An 18,885-nucleotide genomic window follows, 5' to 3' on the forward strand; every position below is an offset into this window, starting at 1 on the left:
AAAGTTTCTCACTGGCTTTACAAAAGGAGGATGCAGTGTAAGATTCTCGTGCCATTCTTCTCCATGCTCAAGTAACATTTCTCTAGGTCTGGTACAAACTAGAAACAAAAATAATTTGCCTATCCCATCCTGTATGACCACAAGAGTCATGATTTTTCAATTCAACAAATTCTGTTTTTTAACACATTGTAGTTTAATTCTAAAATTATGTAAAATGACTGAATCACAAATAATGGACTTGCAGACTGGATCAGGCCACCACACCATCCAATGCATAGGCCCTGGCATCCTATCTGTCTTCTGTCATGAAGTGCTGCTAATCTTCAGGTGGGGCCTGGCATTCTTCAGGAATTACAACTGATCTCCAGACTGCAGAGATCAGTTCCCCTGGAGAAAAAGGCTGCTTTGGAGGGTGGAGTATATGACCTCACATCCCTGCTGAATTGCCTCCCCTCTGCAAACTCCACCCTTCTCAGGCTCCACCCCAAAATTTCCCAACCTGGAGTTGGTAACCCTAGCTCCATTCTCTGTGCATTTGGGTTTTATGTTTTTATTATGTTTTATTCTGTAAACCACCTTGGGAATTTACAGGCAAATGTAAGAATGCTTCCAAAATTCTCCTTATCTGTATTTCTCCTTAGGTTTTAGAGTGCCAAATTACTCTGTATTGCTTCTGAACTGGAGCTGATGCATATTATACTTCATTGTCATGTTTATTTTTATTTTTAAAATTTGTACAGGGCACTGTGCATGTGCCGTTTACTGCAGTTTCTAGTTCCATCCGTTCATATGCATTCTCCCTCCCACACACACATGTGATACCAATGTACACATGCACATTAATAAAATAGTGCAAAAGGGCTGTCTTAATATGATTATATAAACAGTTATATAAAAATTTGAGTTTGTGGAGTATTATACTGATGTGTCAGTAAAATACTACACAAAATGAAAAAAAACACACACACACAAGAACAATCAAGGAATTTGCTTATCCCTCCATGACAGTTTAAAAGCTTGATAAAATTGGCTGCTCTTTCCCTCGGGGTATTTTTCAGCTGGCTAGCCACAGCCTTTATGAAGTTTTATTAAGCTTTTAGGCCACTGCCCCAGTGTCCTGTCCAGCCATCTGGTTTGACTAAGGGAGTTCAGTTATAACCATGGTGTCCCTAATTTGCAACACCTTCCTAATTTTCATTAATAGATCTGCCTGGGCCTTCCTTTCCATGCATCATAATGAATGGAAAGGTCTGGATCAGGAGGCAGGCTTCTATCATGGATATATGTTTTAAAGGATGTCTAATAGCATCAGAGACAAATCAAAAAGGCCACAGGTTGAGAATCTGATAGCTTTTTATTTGGTGCTCAGAGACCTCTGAAGTCCTTCATTGTTTGCATGGTGTTCAAAGCATCGAGGCTAAATGTATGATGATTAAGTAAAATTTACAGGTTTACATTCCCATGTGTACAGCACTGGTGATATCACTTTTAAATTCTTTGTAAGTTAACATTACTTAGCAGATTGGGTTGTAGAAGAAATATAGGACCAAGATCTATCTCCAGCAAAATGTATGTCGTCAGACTAGTGTTACAGCATAGTTTGTACATCTGGATTGAAAGCCCCCAGACAATTGCTCTTATACAGGAATATATATTATGCAGACAGCGTACTAATGTATTCTTGGTACACATAAAGGACATATGTATGAATGAGAATACAGATAGAAGTAAACTCATTCACTACCTTTATGAGTCCTATATTCTGTTGAAATTCAGATGAATTAGTTTTCTCTGTTTCAGTTTCCAAAACTGACTCACAAGCCATCTTGAAGCCTTCTGCCATGAGGATACTCAAGGAAGGCTTCGTTCCAAATAAGCATATTTAGGACCAGGATTCATTTTAGGAACCAATGAAGTGAAGTCAGGTGGCTTGGCCCCAAATAGGGCAGTTATTTAGGATTTCTGTAACGCAATCCGTAATGAGCATTACAGTCATATATTTATGAAGGTCCAGCAATATGATTTGTGCCCATCTCCATTACACGTATGTGCAATTTCATCCTTGTATGTATGTAGTTCCATACATATGCTTATAATATGCATTTCATTTCACTAGGCTGGGAAAGTAATAAATTTAGGTCTGAATAACAGTTGTTTTATGTGGCTGCCAACCTGCCTAGTAACATTCTTAATTACTGCCAGGAAACCAAGTGTTTTCCAACCATGTGTTTTACATTTGAGGGCAGTATGTCTTGTCAGCCTGCTTAGCTGGACTGATGGACAACCTGGTGATTTCACTGTATGCAGAGTTTCCTTTTGGTGGGCGGTTTCTTTGCGAGCAGACAGGGTTGCCAAAATTAAGAGAAGGTGCTATGTCTGGAGGGTGGGGAGGTAAACAGAGATACGGATGAGCCAAGCACAAAGACATGGTTGACTGCGTGTTATATTTAATTAAGCCCATCAAGAAACTACATCGTCCTCTTGTTGTAATTAAAATTATTATTTAAGTTTTCTTAACAGATACCAAAAGTAATACAACAATAATCCTTCTCATAAACCCATCCATATTCCCAGCCCTACAAGAATGGGAAAGTGGAATTATGAAATATTTTTGGTTTTATTTGCTTTTATTTACGCAGCTGACTTATGTCAACCCTATAGGGTTTTCAAGGCAAGAGATGTTCAGAGGTGGTTTGCCATTGCCTGCCTCTGCATAGTAACCATAGACTTCCTTGGTGGTCTCCCATCTAAATACTAACCAGGCCCGACCATACTTAGCTTCTGAGATCTGACGAGATTGGGCTAGCCTGGGCGATTCAATGAGGACAATTTTCCATCAGTAATAGCCCACAGATGTCTAGAGTTCGATAAAGGATCCCTATATGTTTTGGAATTTGCCCATCATATCTCATGCTATGGTACTTCCTCTCTTGTAGCTACATGTAAAATGCTTAGGCTTAGCTTGGTGAAGCCACTGGTTTTTTCTTTTGAAGTATGAATCACTTTGCAATGACATCTACCTTATGCACCTAAGGACTCTGAGTTGATTGTAACTGTCATGAACTAGGAAATCTGCCCAAAATAAGGGTTAGGGATGAAGGGTTGGATCCAACCAGGTTTTCTGCTGCTGAAAAAGAGAAGAGGGGGTCCCCTTTGACTACCAGAACAGCTTTACTGGGGGTCATGGGATCTGTGTAGACAAAATCCATATGGGAGTGGGTGTGTATTAAGGAGGAGAACTGAGTGCTGTTGAACTCAAAAGCTGGCTGGATCCAAACCAAAATTTCAAATGCAGAGTTCAAAACAATATGAATACACTTTATAACCTGATTCCTTAAAGGTCCAACCAAGAGACATTATTTATTTATATAGGATATTCCTATGTCTCCTCTTCAGAGTCCTGCTCAAGGAGGACCAGAACATCCAAAGCAGCTTGCAATCATTTAAAATGTAAAATTCAGCAAAAACAATACAATCCAATACAATAAAATCCATTTTAAATAGACTAAATCTAATAACCAGGGCATTTTATTCAATCAAGTCATCTTGTAAAACCCGTACTGATGCTGAAATGCTGAAATAGATCTTATAGCAACAACAAATCACTGTAATCAAGTATGCTTTCATGCTTCATTGGAAGTCTAGGAGAGAAAGACATATTAACCACTGCTAGAAATAAGCTCTATTGTTTGGGAGTCACAGCTGAAAAGACTCTGCTTGGAATATAAAACCAAATTCCTGATGTACACATGAAGCTGCCTTATACTGAACCAGGCCCTTGGTCCATCAAAGTCAGTATTGTCTACTCAGACCGGTAGTGGCTCTCCAGGGTCTGAAGGTAGAGGTCTTTCACATCACCTACTTGGCTAGTCCCATTAACTGGAGATGCCAGGGATTGAACCTGGGACCTTCTGCATGTTAAGCAGATGCTCCACCACTGAGCCACAGCCCCTCCCCACAACAATATGATTTCCAGTGGTGTATTAGATACTGTCATATTAGTTCACAGGGTATTTGCAGCTGCCACAACTAACTTTATGAGACCCTTGTATGTATATATAGAGAAGCATCCAGTGGTTGCCTGCTATTGTCTGTAAGCTAATATAATTAATCAGTCTCTCTTAGAGGATATGTGTACCACATTCCAGTTTTCCTGGTATAATCATTTTGATACCCCAATAATCAAGACCAAGATTCAGTTTATTTATATATACAATATGCACAGAAAAATATAGGTTCTTTCAAGAAGGAATGGGATAGAATGCTAATTTACAGTTCTCGTTAAGCTGAATGTTTCGAAGATCTCTTTCCTCTTCTTTCCCCTCATTATTTTTCTTTTGTTTTGTTTCGCACAGAGGGATTAATATATGAATCATTATTCTTATTTTAGCTTGTAAGATGCAACATCGTGCTTTTATCTCTCTCCCAAGAGTGCACATTGGCACCATAGCAGAGGACATGGAGGAAACGGCTTTCAAAGAAGCAGATGTAGAACTTCAAGAGCATCTGCAGTGGTCGTTTGTGTAGAGAGGATTTCTACTAGCTATTTTCCATCAATCGAAGCTATGTCTGCACGTTTCTGCCACTTTGAATCAGAACGGCATGATGACATGTTATTTTAAAGGGACGCATACTATTTTCATTAAGAGATCCCGTTTTTCATCCTTCCTATAATCCCACAAAAGAAGTCAATTTCCCTCAAAGTATCATAGGCCACTACTGAAAAAGGATTTTCCCCCTAAGGGGAAAGAAACAAAGAAAGAAGCAAGAAAGCAGAAGCAACAAGATGAAGAGCCAAAAGGATGCCATTAAAGCTGTAAGTGAAGCAGTGGTTCAAAGACACCCAAAATGTTTTGGATTAAAGGAGAGGAATATAAGGAGCTCAGGTAGGGTCGTGCAAAATAAAATAAAAAATTGGTAAATTTTGGGTTTGAGTTTATTGGGCCCAGTTGTTTTTTGTAAACCCAGAAAAAGCCGAATACCTATACTGGTAAAGTTTACCGGAAAAAATCGGGTCCATTATAGTCTATGGGAATTTTTTTGAAGCTCCTGTGGGGGCATTTTTGGAGGTAGAGTCACCAAATTTGCAGTGTGGCTGCAAGGGACTCTCCTTAGATGGTCACTGAACTTTGGTGAACTTTGGGACAGGGGATCCAATTTTATGGGCCAGTGAAGGGATCACCCCCAATCTCCAGGCATTTGTGAGCTCAGCTGTCCATCGGTTTTCAGCTTGAGAAGTTCAGCATTGCTGAGGACTGGTGGAAAGAGCCGATTGGCAGGCTGGTGCCTCAAAGTTTGGGGGCTCCCTTCATATTTGGGGCACAAAGCATGATGTCCATGCAAATTAGCTTCCAAACTGAGCTTCCAAAGGCTTAAATGCAAGAAAAATAGGGCACAAAAACATTTCTTTTGGTGGCAAATGACATCCTGTGAACAGTCCTTTATTATAGTCATCAAAAATCTGATTTCAAGAGATGGTCACAGTGCGGGGAAACAAAGCCTCAACTCGAGGTGACCTTCAGTTTGAGAGCAGGTTTTCGGGGAGGGTGATATTGGAGCCAGCCAAAGTAATGACCAAGGCAGCTCTTGTGAAGAAGATTGCTCATCTGCACAGGTGAGGAGTCTTCTTCAGAATCTTGATGGCCAGCAGCTGTAGAAGCTGGTGTTTTTTGGTTGGAGGGTATATCCCTCCGGATGGGACTGGGTGAGCCCCGTCTTTTAAATAACCAACCCTTATGCTTGGTGCAGAATTGCAGATCAACCCACTGAATGGTTGTCAGGCCAAGTTGGCTCCAATTACACGACCCCTACCTCAAAAGGGCCCCAACTATGTGGCCCTAACAAAACCAGTCAAACGATAGAAAAATGGGAGAAAGCACAGAGCCGTGCATCTGAGCAAAGGCAAATAGCCAAACCCCAAAAAGTCAAATAAAAGACCAAATCACCTATTTGGCTTCGGGCAGATTCCCAGGTTTTGATATTTGGTCTACCCAAAACTTGAATATTGCCAAAAAGGCTAATTTCGGGTTTATTTTCAGTTCGGGTATATTGATATGCACAATCCTAAGCTGAGGTAATAGCTAAGCATATCATAGTGGCTATGATATCATAGTGGCTAAGGGGACCATTTCTCTGTGAGAATAGGCTTTGCATTTTGGTGCTAAATATTTCAAATTTCAATACCTTTATTGGCATACCATCAAGAAGTCGAAGTGCTAAATAAATACATGATAACGTTCTAGTTTCTTGTACCATATGATGGCAGATGGAACACAGCGACTGAAAGAATGCGGTTTGAGCATGGAATTCTGGGTTCCAATAAGATGAAAATTTAGGGTCAAGGTAGACAAGATAGAATCTCTGGGTTTGCCCTGGGCATGTGCCTTGATTTTGTAGAGTCCTGGAAATGCCTTTTAAGAGAGATGCAAGGACCCAGTTCTGGTCAGGACCACCATGGTGCGGAAGGAGGAGGGACTTCTGCCTTCTCTCTCCCATGCTGGTTTTTTCAACTTGAAATGGTACCAGGGGTCCTTGTAGAGGACAGCTGCACACTCCTCAGGCCGGGCCATCTTTTAAGATGTGGGATTAAATTCCCTTAAATCTTAGTACTTTTACTGAACAATGTAACAAATAGTTTTGGTAATGCTCATCAAACAATGCCATGCACATATTTTGTAACAGTTTACACATCATCAAAAAGGAACTGTGGAAGAATTTCCGAACATCTTCACTACCTTGAGACATTTCTTTCAATACATGGTGCTTTGAATGCTCCTTCAATAGTCTCTCTGCATAGACTACACCCATTCCCAGTGGTTTTCAACTGAGTTCCAGGGATTTTTTAAACAAATATTTTTATTAGGAATTTCCACATAAGACAAAGGCAAAAATAAACAAACACAAAAAGTTATGCATATAAACCAATAAACACAAGTATTGTTGAGAAAAGCCTACAAAATACCACACTAAGCCCACAACCATAAAAACAAGAGAAAAAACTTTAAAGTACTTGACATTTTCAGTTAACCAATGACAGTATCTTTACCAAATAATTCCTCTTTGAAATATGCCTAACAACATCAAGATGTTCATTAACATTGAACACAAACATTGACCATTTGTTGATGAATTTTTCAGGCAGAGAGTAACTTTTCATGTTTGTAAAGGAAGTTTATTTCTCTGTCAATGCTTCATCCCACACTGTCTTTCCAGGATTCAACACAAAGGATTATGGTTATTTTCTAGTTCCTAGCTGTGGAATTGATAAAGGCAAATATAAGGGTGAAATGCAATGAAGTTTTATTTTTTCCTTGAAAAATCCCTAATCTTGGTGTACCTTAAAAACTTATCAGGCATTGTTCAATGAAAAAATTGGCAATAGTAGATAGACTTCCATCTGCAATATGAAACCTCAGTATTTGCTCAGTTTACACTGAATGAAAGCCTGTGTGGTATAATGGTTAGAATGCTGGACTTGGACTGGGGAGATTCAGTGGGAAGTAGGGTTGCCAGGTCCCTCTTCGCCACTGGTGGGAGGTTTTGGGGGCGGAGTCTAAGGAGAGCGGGGTTTGGGGAGGGGAGGGACTTCAATGCCATAGAGTCCAATTGCCAAAGCGGCCATTTTCTCCAGGTGAACTGATCTCTATCGGCTGGAGATCAATTGTATTAGCAGGAGATCTCCAGCTAGTACCTGGAGGTTTGCAACCCTAATGGGAAGTGGAAATTAAGTCTCATCTCATCTACCATACTCTGCCTCCTGAATCCTGGCTCCCCTACTGGCTCCCCTACTGCACAACCTAGAGCATATAGCCTGAAGCCATCTCATTAGCCCCTTCAAGGGTTGTCAACCTCCAGGTGGTGGCTGGAGATCTCCCACTATTACAACTGAACTCCAGATGACAGAGATCAGTTTCCCTGGAGAAAATGGCTGCTTTGGAGGGTGGACTCTGTGACTTTATATCCTGCTGAGGTCCCTCCCCTCCCCAAAACCCCACCCTCCTCAGGCTCTACTCCCAAAATCTCCAGGTATTTCCTCAGCTCCTCAAAACAGCTAATTATCGAGCTACATCTGTCTTTAAATCTGAAAACTGACTTGTGCCTTCTGTGCAAACCAGGGTTTGGTTTGGAATCCTGATTTAATGGGAAGTGTAAACCATAGTTTGCCTATTCAGATGCAATCAATCAAATAGGATACTAGGCATTGTTCACATAGCAGCAAACTATCATTTGCAGTTACGTCTGAACCATGGAAATGACAGCAAAGTACATGCCAAGATCTTTTGCACAGACAATGTTCTTGAGAAGAAATTTTCACAGTGGTATGCAGGTTCCTCACGACCTGAGTTCGATCCCGACGGAAGTCGGTTTCAGGTAGCCGGCTCAAGGTTGACTCAGCTTTCCATCCTTCCAACGTCGGTAAAATGAGTACCCAGCTTGCTGGGGGTAAAAGAACCTTAAAATGCTTAATCCAGAGGACTCTTATTTAAGCCTTGAAATCCTAGCTCAGCACTTTAGCTCCCTTGGAATGTCATGTTAAGAGTGATGACAGCAGGCTGGGAAGTGTACGCTGCATTGTCACCACCTGTGATTGGTGGCAAAGTGGACACTTTTCACATCCTGGCTCCTCAACCATAGGTTTATAATGATGCAGGCGGGGGGGGGGGGAGGGAACCAAACTAAACCAAAGAAACTGCTGATCACTTTCAGACTGCTGAAATACAGACATCACTTTTTACAGGAAAGCACTCAGAAGCATGGCAGAAATGAAATGCCTTTGTTGAAGATGTAACACGCAAATGTCTCCAAGAGCGGGTATGTTCTCACTAGCCTATAAAAGCTGATCCGGTGAAAGCGATGTTCTTCCCAATGGCACGAGCAGCCATATCCTGCATAGCTAAACAGGGACAAAGCAGTTTCAAAGTATGCAGACCTGTAGTAATTCTCACAGCAGAGGTACCATTTAAATTTTAATTTCAGTAAAAAGAGAAATTAACTTCAATCAAGTTTTATTTCGATACAGTATCAGCTCTGAATAAAAATCAAAGTTAGGGTAAAATAATAAAATAAAATAATAAAAAGTTGATGATTCTGGGAAGGATGATTTGAAGAAGAGGAGGAAAGATCTAAGGGGAAAGGTTTTCAATTAGCCGTTTACGAATCCCACTAGACTGGAGGCAGAATTTGGCTACTTGAATGGTTATCTCCCGAGAGGAGTCTGCTAAGAGATGGGAATTAAATTACAAAATGTCCTTTTTAAAATGTTATTGCCATTTTACAAATTTTTATGTCCAAAATGTCCCAGGACTCTTGCATTCATTTCAGGTTATAGTGGTAATATTCAGTGCATTTTGAAGATAGCTGTTATAATTTTTTAAATATTTTATTATAGTAATTATGTTAACATAGGTCAATCAAGTCCTCCTTTTCTTTGGAACAAAAGGATTTGTGCCTCTTGGCACACCTGGAACAAGACCCCATGTGCAGCATAATCCTAATTATGTTTCTTTTGAAGTAAATCCCACTAAATTCAACAGGAGTTATACCTGCAGAAATGGGCATAGACTGGCAGCCTTAATTGTTTATAAAGATAGTCACTCATTGCCTTATCACTTCATGATAAGGTGGCACCTACGCTGGCGCGGGGTCATACCAGCTCCTAAGGAGCTTCATCCCCCCTTTCAGGAATGGGCTGTACGACTCGTCTGTTCAGATTACAATTTGTCTGCACATTGTGAGGAGCAGAACAAAACATCGAAAAATCGTTCTCCTCTCTATCCCCACAAATCGGACTGCAAATTTTTTTCATGCCATCTTTCCAAGGAACCTGTTTAATGTGGTTTACAAAATATAATAACATAACAAAACATTAAAAGATGTTAATGAAAACCCAGCACTGAAACCCCAGCCCCAGCACACAAACAAAATATTGAGCAGCTTAAAATGAATTTTACAGTTTTCAGGCTAAATAAGCCATATAAAAAATTTGCTAAAAGCTCAACCCTTTAATTAAAAGACTGGGTAGACAGAAACATAACAAGGTCTGCTCATTACCAGAGACAGGTCTAACAATCGGGTACACTCTTCTCTCACAGAAGTAGAGCTAGGCTTGCCAGCCTCCAGGCGGCACCTGGAGATCGCCTGCTATTACAATTGATCTCCAGATGACCAAGATCAGTGCTTCTGAAAAGAAAGGCTGCTTTGGCAAGTAGACTCTATGGCATTATATCCTGCTGAGGTCCCTTCCCCCAAACCTCCCTTCCCCAGGCTCAGCCCCAAAATCTCCAGGTATTTTTCAGCCCAGCCCTGGCAAACCTAAGTAGAGCTAAACCACTGTGCCACACTACCAGGCAGAGCTACCCTTTAAACTGCCTGCTCTTTCGCTGAGTCTGACCTGAGCTATCACTGTCTCACTCCCTGAGGCAGACCTAAAAACTCCTCTGCACTTTCCCAGAGGCAGACCTGAACTATCTCCTCTGTGCTTCCCTCCAATATGCCATTCCTCTTCTGAAAGGCGATTCAGCGCTGGAGCAGCACTCTCGCAGGCTCAGCTGAGTGGCTGTTTTTCCCTTCAGGGGCAATTCAGCGTCCTGCCTGTCACACCTGCCCTTACCTGACTGCCACATTTTGGACCAAGAGAAGCTTCCTGACCATTTTCAAAGGCAGCCACATATAGAGCACACTATAGTCATCTATCTTGGATGTAGCATCCATCAAGGGAGCCAGAGAGCACACTTTTGAGGAACAGCCATAGCTCACATATCAGCTGAAGCTGATAAAAGGCACTATGTGCCACAGAAGAGACCTGAGCCTCTAACTGCAGGCCAGGATCCAGCAGCACCCCCAAGCTACTATCCTGACAATAGCCAGACACTACCACACTGCTTGTACCTTCACTGTCCCTCATTCATCATCTTTATTATATACTTAAAAAAAAAACAACCATAGAAAGCCAGTGTGTTGTAGAGATTAGAGTGTCCAACCAGGATCTAGGAGACTCTGGTTCGAATCCCCACTTTGCCATGGGAGTTTGCTGGGTGACCTTAGGCCATTTACCCACTCTCAGCCTAATCTACCTCACAGGATTGTTGTGAGGATACGTTGGAGAAGGGGAGAACGTTGTGAGCCACTTTAGGTCTCCGTTGGGCAGAGGTATAAGTGAATTAAATAATTGTAAATAATAATGATTCGGTCCTGCTGGTGTTTGGACAAGAGGTGCTGTGTATCTTGTCTCTCTGTTCTAATTTTGTTCACATTGTCCGGCTGACTCAGATGGGTGAGTTTGGGTCCTGGATCAAATTCATGTTTTCCATTGCTCTGTCATGGCTCTCCTCTCCCCACCCTAGAAGAAGAAATATTATTTTACAAAAGAAATGTTTTCCTTAGTTGCCTCCAGTTCTGCTGGGAGGGTTGATGGCCAGCATTCTCCAGTGCTGTTGTTCTTCCCCACCTGACTCCCAAAGCTGAATGGGTTCTTTTGTGTGAACTGGAATGATTAACCGGTTCTCAGACTACTGCTTGGCAACTGCAGTTCAGTTCTTTACGTTCTGATAAATGTCACCAACCACGCAGGCAGCACATACATTCCAGCACAGCTGATTTCCAATAATGCTTGATCTGCCATAGAAACCCTGGGGCCTATGTAATATAAGCAAGCTACTAAATCTGCCCCGTGGTGCAGAGCGGTAAGCTGCAGTACTGCAGTCCAAGCTCTGCTCACAACCTGAGTTGGATCCCGATGGAAGTTGGTTTCAGGTAGCCGGCTCAAGGTTGACTCAGCCTTCCATCCTTCCGAAGTTGGTAAAATGAGTACCCAGCTTGCTGGGGGTAAAGGGAAGATGACTGGGGAAGGCACTGGCAAACCACCCCATAAACAAAGTCTGCCTAGGAAATATTGGGATGTGACATCACCCCATGGGTCAGGAATGACCCGGTGCTTGCACAGGGGACCTTTACCTTTACTAAATCGTGAGCATGTGCCAACAGTAGCTACCTGGCCACCCGCCATGCTGAGTGTCGCCACCAATGCGGACCCAAAACTACCTGCAATGCTGTTTGCTTTGAAAGCAGATCATCAATGTGATCGTACGAAACACTAGACTTGACAGAAAACAAGCATTGTGAACAAGGTAAGTTAGATGGTCATTTCAAACATTTGTTTTGTGAACATCAAGACATTGTTGCCCCCTTCCCTTCTTTCCCACACTTTCCCCAGGAAACGCAACGCCAGAGAGCAAGCTTCTATATGTTCAAGGGTAGGATTTCTAGGAATTAACATAAGTATGTACTGCCCAGAAACCTTGATCGACGCTGGTGAGGAGCATATAGGTGTAAGGACTCTTACACTACATTCCGTGACTTGCTACTTGAGTTCATTGATTGATGCATTCAGTTAGCAAGCCACGGTTCCTCAAAAGTGAAGCCAAAGAGAGTGTAGTTAAATATCCTCATAACTACTTTCTCTGCCACATTCTATCACTTCAGAGAAGCCATTATCATAACTGAATTCCAGAAAAACAATCCAAGAGAACCCCATTCAATAAATGTGTTCTCTCAAATCAATGGGGAGGGGATTTAATTATCATATTTGCTGAACCACACAGTTGTGCACATATTTATGTGGCATCCTTCATGTGTGGACTGCAGTGCATGCTGGTGGTACAGCCCCTGGCTGCTTTCCAAAAGATATAGGCTGTGATTTAATCAAAATTATAGTCAAGTTAATTCCATGGAAACCCACAGGAACTTCCCACAAGTCTGGCTAGGACCTTGTCTGTAGAGTTAAACTCTTCAAAAGCAATGATTCAATGACAGCTATTCAATGACAGCTGATTCAATTCTATTATCTTATTATATTGAATAAATTGGGGAACATAAGAACATAAGAAAAGTCATGCTGGATCAGACCAAGGCCCATCAAGTCTAGCAGTCTGTCCACACAGTAGCCAACCAGGAACCTCTAGGAAGCTCACAAACAAGATGACTGCAGCAGCATTATCCTGCCTGTCTGACTCATATGCTGAACATATATTGTTACTTGATAGGTCTGAAAGATAAAGAGTAATTAGTACTAATTTATTGTTACGGCCATTGGCCAGCATAAAATAACAAAGCAATACAGGTACCTATATAACATTAATTAAAAATAGAAGGAAAAGGGGAAAATGAGAAGTAAAATAGAATGGCCTAAAATAAACTGATTAGATACATTATCAGCATAATAAGGTACCAAATAAACATTGCACATTCTACATTGTACATTACTTCACCCGTCACTCATCATCTGATGAATCACTAATAACATAACTCTTTTTATTTTGAACATATCTTTTAGTAATGGCCTTCCAGCAAAATTTAGCTACATCGTAGGAAATAGCGGGGGTTTTATCTTCAAGCAAAAATTGGATAATTGAGCTTTCTTCAACTATAGATTGATGCGAATGACCAAATCGTTGTAACCAAGGATCAAGTGTAGATCTTCTAAATTCCGCATAAAATGCACAGTATAATAGAATGTGTGACAAAGACTCCTCTACTCTCGCTGTACACGAACATTTCTCATCTCTCTAGGTTGATTTGAAAATCTACCTAGAAGAACAGCCGAGGGGAGGGCATCAAAACGTGCTCTTGAGACTGCCCATCTCAATTGGGGCGAAGTAATATTAAAGAGGTATGGGGCCATGGCTTTGTCACCACGGGGTAATAAATTCTTATATACCCCAGAAAGTTGTTGAAAGATAAAGAACTTAAAGCAATTGCATTTTCACAGAGTGACTAACAGTGCAATCCAGTGCAGAGCTACTCCAGTCCAACACCATTGTCTTCAATGAGCAAGTAACTACACAGGAATTCTCTAAGGTGTGAACATTTCAAAATAATATTTTCCTCAACATGAATTTAGCTTTACAGTTTTCGGAGTGAGTGACTCAGAAAGGCACTTGCTCCATTCCTCTCTAATTAGCAGAGTTTAATGGCTGTTACAAAGCATAAAACTCAGAACTGAAAGGAAAATATCCTGGAATTTTAACAAATAGCATACCAATTATTTCTTCTCATACCATGTTGAGGAAAGGTCTAATAATAAACTCAGCTTAAATCTTGTATGGTTTGTTTTTCTGTTTAAATGTTAACCCTAACCTTGCTTAGGTTATTACCCAGTATTAGTTTTAGGAGTTTATTGTACAATTTCAGTCTTAAAACACAGTAGACACATGGAACTGGCCATTGCTCCTGCTCCTTTAAAATGAACATAGTCTGGCCAAAGGAATCAAATTTTACACATAGGCAAACATTAACACACACATCTGTGTTTGATTTCATTCCCACTTCCACTGTAATGAACTTCTTCACTCAGTTTATGTACTGCTTTTGGTGAGGATTGTTGAAGGAAAAAACAGGGTTGCACTTACCTGTAACTGTTGTTCATCAAAGTCTTCCACGCAGGCACACATTGGGACTGCACATGCACAGGCTGGCCGTGGAGAAAGAATTTTCTAGCTCTAATCATCTGAAAAGGCACCCCTCCCCTCGCGTGCGTGACTTGACTTTTCCTGTCAAAATTGACCCACCAAGGTGAGAGGCACCATTTCCCATTAGTTCTTCATAAGAACATAAGAAAAGCCCTGCTGGATCACACCAAGGCCCATCAAGTCCAGCAGTCTGTTCACACAGTGGCCAACCAGGTGCCTCTAGGAAGCCCCCAAACAAGACGACTGCAGCAGCACCATCTTGCCTGTGTTCCACAGTACCTAAGATAATAGGCATGCTCCTCTGATCCTGGAGAGAATAGGCATGCATCATGACTAGTATCCATTTTAACTAGTAGCCATGAATACCCCTCTCCTCCATGAACATGTCCACTCCCCTCTTAAAGCCTTCCAAGTTGGCAGCCATCACCACATTTTGGGGCAGGGAGTTCCACAATTTAACTATGCGTTGTGTGAAGAAATACTTTTATCAGTTTTGAATCTCTCACCCTCCAGCTTCAGCAGATGACCCTGCATTCTAGTATTATGGGAGAGGGAGAAAAACTTCTCCCTGTCCACTCTCTCCAAACCATGCCTAATTTTATAGACCTCTATCATGTCTCCCCTCCTGAGCTGCCTAAGCTAACATAGTATGTGGTTAGAGGAAGAAAAGGCTCACTGGGGGGTAGGGGGGAGGGAATGCATGGAAGACCTCAATAAACAACAGTTACAAGTAGTGCAGCCAAGTAAGTGCAACCCGGAGATGACGTGGCCATGGCAGCGCCACGGCGCCTCCTCAGAGGTTTCTCGGTTACCGCAAGGGGTGTGTGTGTTAAAATTTTTAAAACCTTAAAATGGGGGAAAGCCCCATTGCAAATAATAATACTGGCCCCCCAAAAATGGTGGTGCAGCAACAACGTTGCGTAAGGGGGCATTCCCAGCACGAACAGGGTTAAGAAGCTATATTGGTTTAAATATGCACTCAGCTATGTGTGTGTGTTAAGTGCCATCAAGTCACTTCCAACGTATGGTGACCCTATGAATTAATGTCCTCCAAAATGCCCCGTCGTTAACAACCTTGCAGACTGAGTGGCTGTGGCTTGATTTATAGAGTCAATCCATCTCATGGTGGGCCTTCCTCTTTTCCTGCTGCCTTCAACTTTTCTAATCTTGAAAAACCCATGGGGAGCTATGGGTACTGGTACAAATACGAGTACATTTGCTCCAGTGATCAAACAGCCCCTCCCAGGGGCTGTTTCAGGTTGGGAAACTGATGCTCTGGGTGGGGGGATTTTTCAAGAGGGGGGAAATCATGTAGTTGAATCCATAAAGACTCTGGCCTTTGTGTGGAGCACGGTTGGGTCAGATGCAGGGAAGTTCCTGATGAACCCCTCCCTTGGAAGACCAGGGGCAATAAGGAGCAAACCAAGCCAAGCCTCAGTGGCTCTGCCAGTACTGCAGAGGCCACTCAGAGAATAATTACACAATAGGCCCCACACATGTTGGGTAGGGTTGCCAGGTTCCTCTTCACCATTGGTGGGAGATTTGGGGGGCGGAGCCTGAGGAAGACGGGATTTGGGGAGGGAAGGGACTTCAGTGCCATAGAGTCCAATTGGCAAAGCGGCCATTTTCTCCAGGTGAACTGATCTCTATCTGCTGGAGATCAGTTGTAATAGCGGGAGATCTTCTGCTATTACCTGGAGGTTGGCAACCCTAATGTTAAGTCATGTGTGCGCAACTGGACTTGCAGTCAGATGTAGATCAGGGGAATTCACCTTTTAAAAAGCTCATTTGCTCGGTGCGAGGGGAGAGAAGTAGCTTCTGGTTTCCCTCCCATCCTGCTTTCACCAGTGGCAAGGACAGAGGGGAAGAGATTTTTTCCCCTTTTCTTTGGCTTTTTAGGGCACATGGAGCCAGATAAAAGGGGCAAAAACCCCTTCCCTTTCTAGTGGCAAAAGTAGGGTGAGAGGGAAAGCGACACTCTTTCTTCCTCCTCACAGTGCTCTCTTGCAGCGCCAAGCAAATTAGCACTTTTAAGGTGCATTCCCCGATGTACACCTGGCTGTATGTCTGGCCACGCACTCTTGACCCAACATGTGTTGGGTGTAACATGTAGCTTAGCCCTCAGCATGGTTTGTTTGGGGCCATTTTAACTTCCAGGACTGCCCCTGGTCATGGAGATAGAGTGGTTAGAGGGCTACAATATTTTTAAATGATCTATTTTGAATGATCTATTTATTTAACCCATGCCCCACTCTTCTTTTTTCTCTCAGAGCCACTTAAAGCAGCTTAGATGTGATTCCCACTTGATCTCTAAACAAGGCAACAAGCCAGGAATCAGATACAGCTACTTAGTTTTAGGAGAAAAACTCAACCTTGGGCCATCAGACTATTCCGAGGACCAACATATGTTTTAGCATTTATCTAACCTGAGCATTTGGAAGGCAGGTTGAGCCTCTGAGAGGAAAAAGAAAATAAGTTTACCATTTCTTATATTAACATACCCAATTGCATTTATGGTACTTGGTAAACTCTGCTCGTGCTCAAATTGCTGTAAAATTATTTTGAAATTCAAGCTGACAAAAGCCAGAAATCCAAAGTGAAATAATCAAATATTACTTGCATAGTATCCAACTTGTGTTGCCAGCTGAAGGCTAGCACCCAGTCAGAGATGGGGGGACGGGACATGAGGAACACCAGCATCATGCGCAATGTGATGTCACTTCCGAGAAAAACATGATGTCATGTCACTCTAGGAATCACTGGAAGGTCACTTTGCACAGAATGCTAGCATTTTTTTAAATTCTCCCGCTGCACAAAGGCAGGAAGGTAGGGTTGTGTGGTGGCAGGAAGATAGAGTTTTTGATGGGAGACCTGGCAACCCTGCAGCCATCCTCCCTCATGCATTTTTAAGTGGTGAGAACAACTTTAGTTAAAATCATGCAAGGCTCCCTCCCCCATGCTTTGGGATATAGACATACAACTCGCTTTCTCAGGTTTCTTCAAGATATGGTTTATGTGCCTTGATTTTCTTTCAGAAGTTTGCAGTGGTTCCAAGCCAGTATAATATGGTACTTTTGCTATGAAGTATACTAACTGTGTCACTTTACAAAATCAGTGAGTATCCCGGTATGCAGGCTAGCAACTAAACATGGTGCTCAGAGTGAAGGACTTCCAAATTAATACCGCCATGCAAAATTCACAGGGATGCACCTGCAGTGACAAACAGATGGAATTTTCAAGCTGAAACTAAATTCCTTTTACTTCTTGATTTAAACCCAAATACCAACCTAAAACATCAACTTGGCTTTTGACAAAATAATTTATATCTGAACTATTTCGCCTCCTTTTTATTAAACACAGTTTTCATGGATTACTTACTTGATTTCTTTAGAGGAGGAAATGATAGCGTGATTCCCGTTATCTTAATTTCATTTTAATATGTTGTTTTTAGGTTACATCAAATCCCCGAGAGAGAGAGACAAGTTTAGCTCCTAAAGCTATAAATTACCTTCATGGGAACCCTTACCAATGGAAGTTCTAGTGCAGTGATGGCGAACCTTTTAGAGACCGAGTGCCCAAACTGCAACCCAAAACCCACTTATTCATCGTAAAGTGCCAGCACGGCAATTTAACCTGAATACTGAGGTTTTAGTTTAGGGAAAAAAACTCATACGTTAACATCTTATGCTCACAAGCATAAAATGATTCAAACAAAGTAAGGAAAGCAATCCCAAGTGCTTTAATTGATTTAAAATTATTTGGCAGAGAATTCCACACTTTAAGGATTTCATTTTCAGAACTAACTGTACTATCCTTTGTCATCCATAAAATTAAATCATGGCAATGACTGACAAACACCATTTTCCCCATCTGCATTCTCAAAACTCTGCAGGGGGGCTTATTGTTGAGTTATGCATCTGAGTGGCAAGTCCAAGGCAAAACCTCTCTTTCACAAATAGACACACACCCCCATGCAGTTTTGAGACTCTGGATGGGGTAAATGTGCATCTCAGTGGCAAGTCCAAGGCAAAACCTCTCTTTCACAAATAGACACCCCCCCATGCAGTTTTGAGACTCTGGATGGGGTAAATGTGCATCTCAGTGGCAAGTCCAAGGCAAAACCTCTCTTTCACAAATAGACACCCCCCCCCATGCAGTTTTGAGACTCTGGATGGGGTAAATGTGCATCTCAGTGGCAAGTCCAAGGTAAAACCTCTCTTTCACAAATAGACACCCCCCCATGCAGTTTTAAGACTCTGGATGGGGTAAATGTGCATCTCAGTGGCAAGTCCAAGGCAAAACCTCTCTTTCACAAATAGACACCCCCCCATGCAGTTTTGAGACTCTGGATGGGGTAAATGTGCATCTCAGTGGCAAGTCCAAGGCAAAACCTCTCTTTCACAAATAGACACCCCCCCCC

General features: G+C 42.0%; 1 non-coding gene across 1 annotated transcript; it reads right to left on the minus strand.

Moving 5' to 3' along the window:
* Positions 1 to 3,880: 3,880 nt before the first annotated feature.
* On the minus strand, positions 3,881 to 3,952 carry TRNAV-AAC (transfer RNA valine (anticodon AAC)). Its single transcript has one exon. It is a non-coding gene; the product is annotated as a tRNA-Val (tRNA).
* Positions 3,953 to 18,885: the final 14,933 nt, after the last annotated feature.

The sequence above is a fragment of the Euleptes europaea genome, chromosome 10 (genome assembly GCF_029931775.1).
Source record: "Euleptes europaea isolate rEulEur1 chromosome 10, rEulEur1.hap1, whole genome shotgun sequence".
NCBI classification, from domain to species: domain Eukaryota; kingdom Metazoa; phylum Chordata; class Lepidosauria; order Squamata; family Sphaerodactylidae; genus Euleptes; species Euleptes europaea.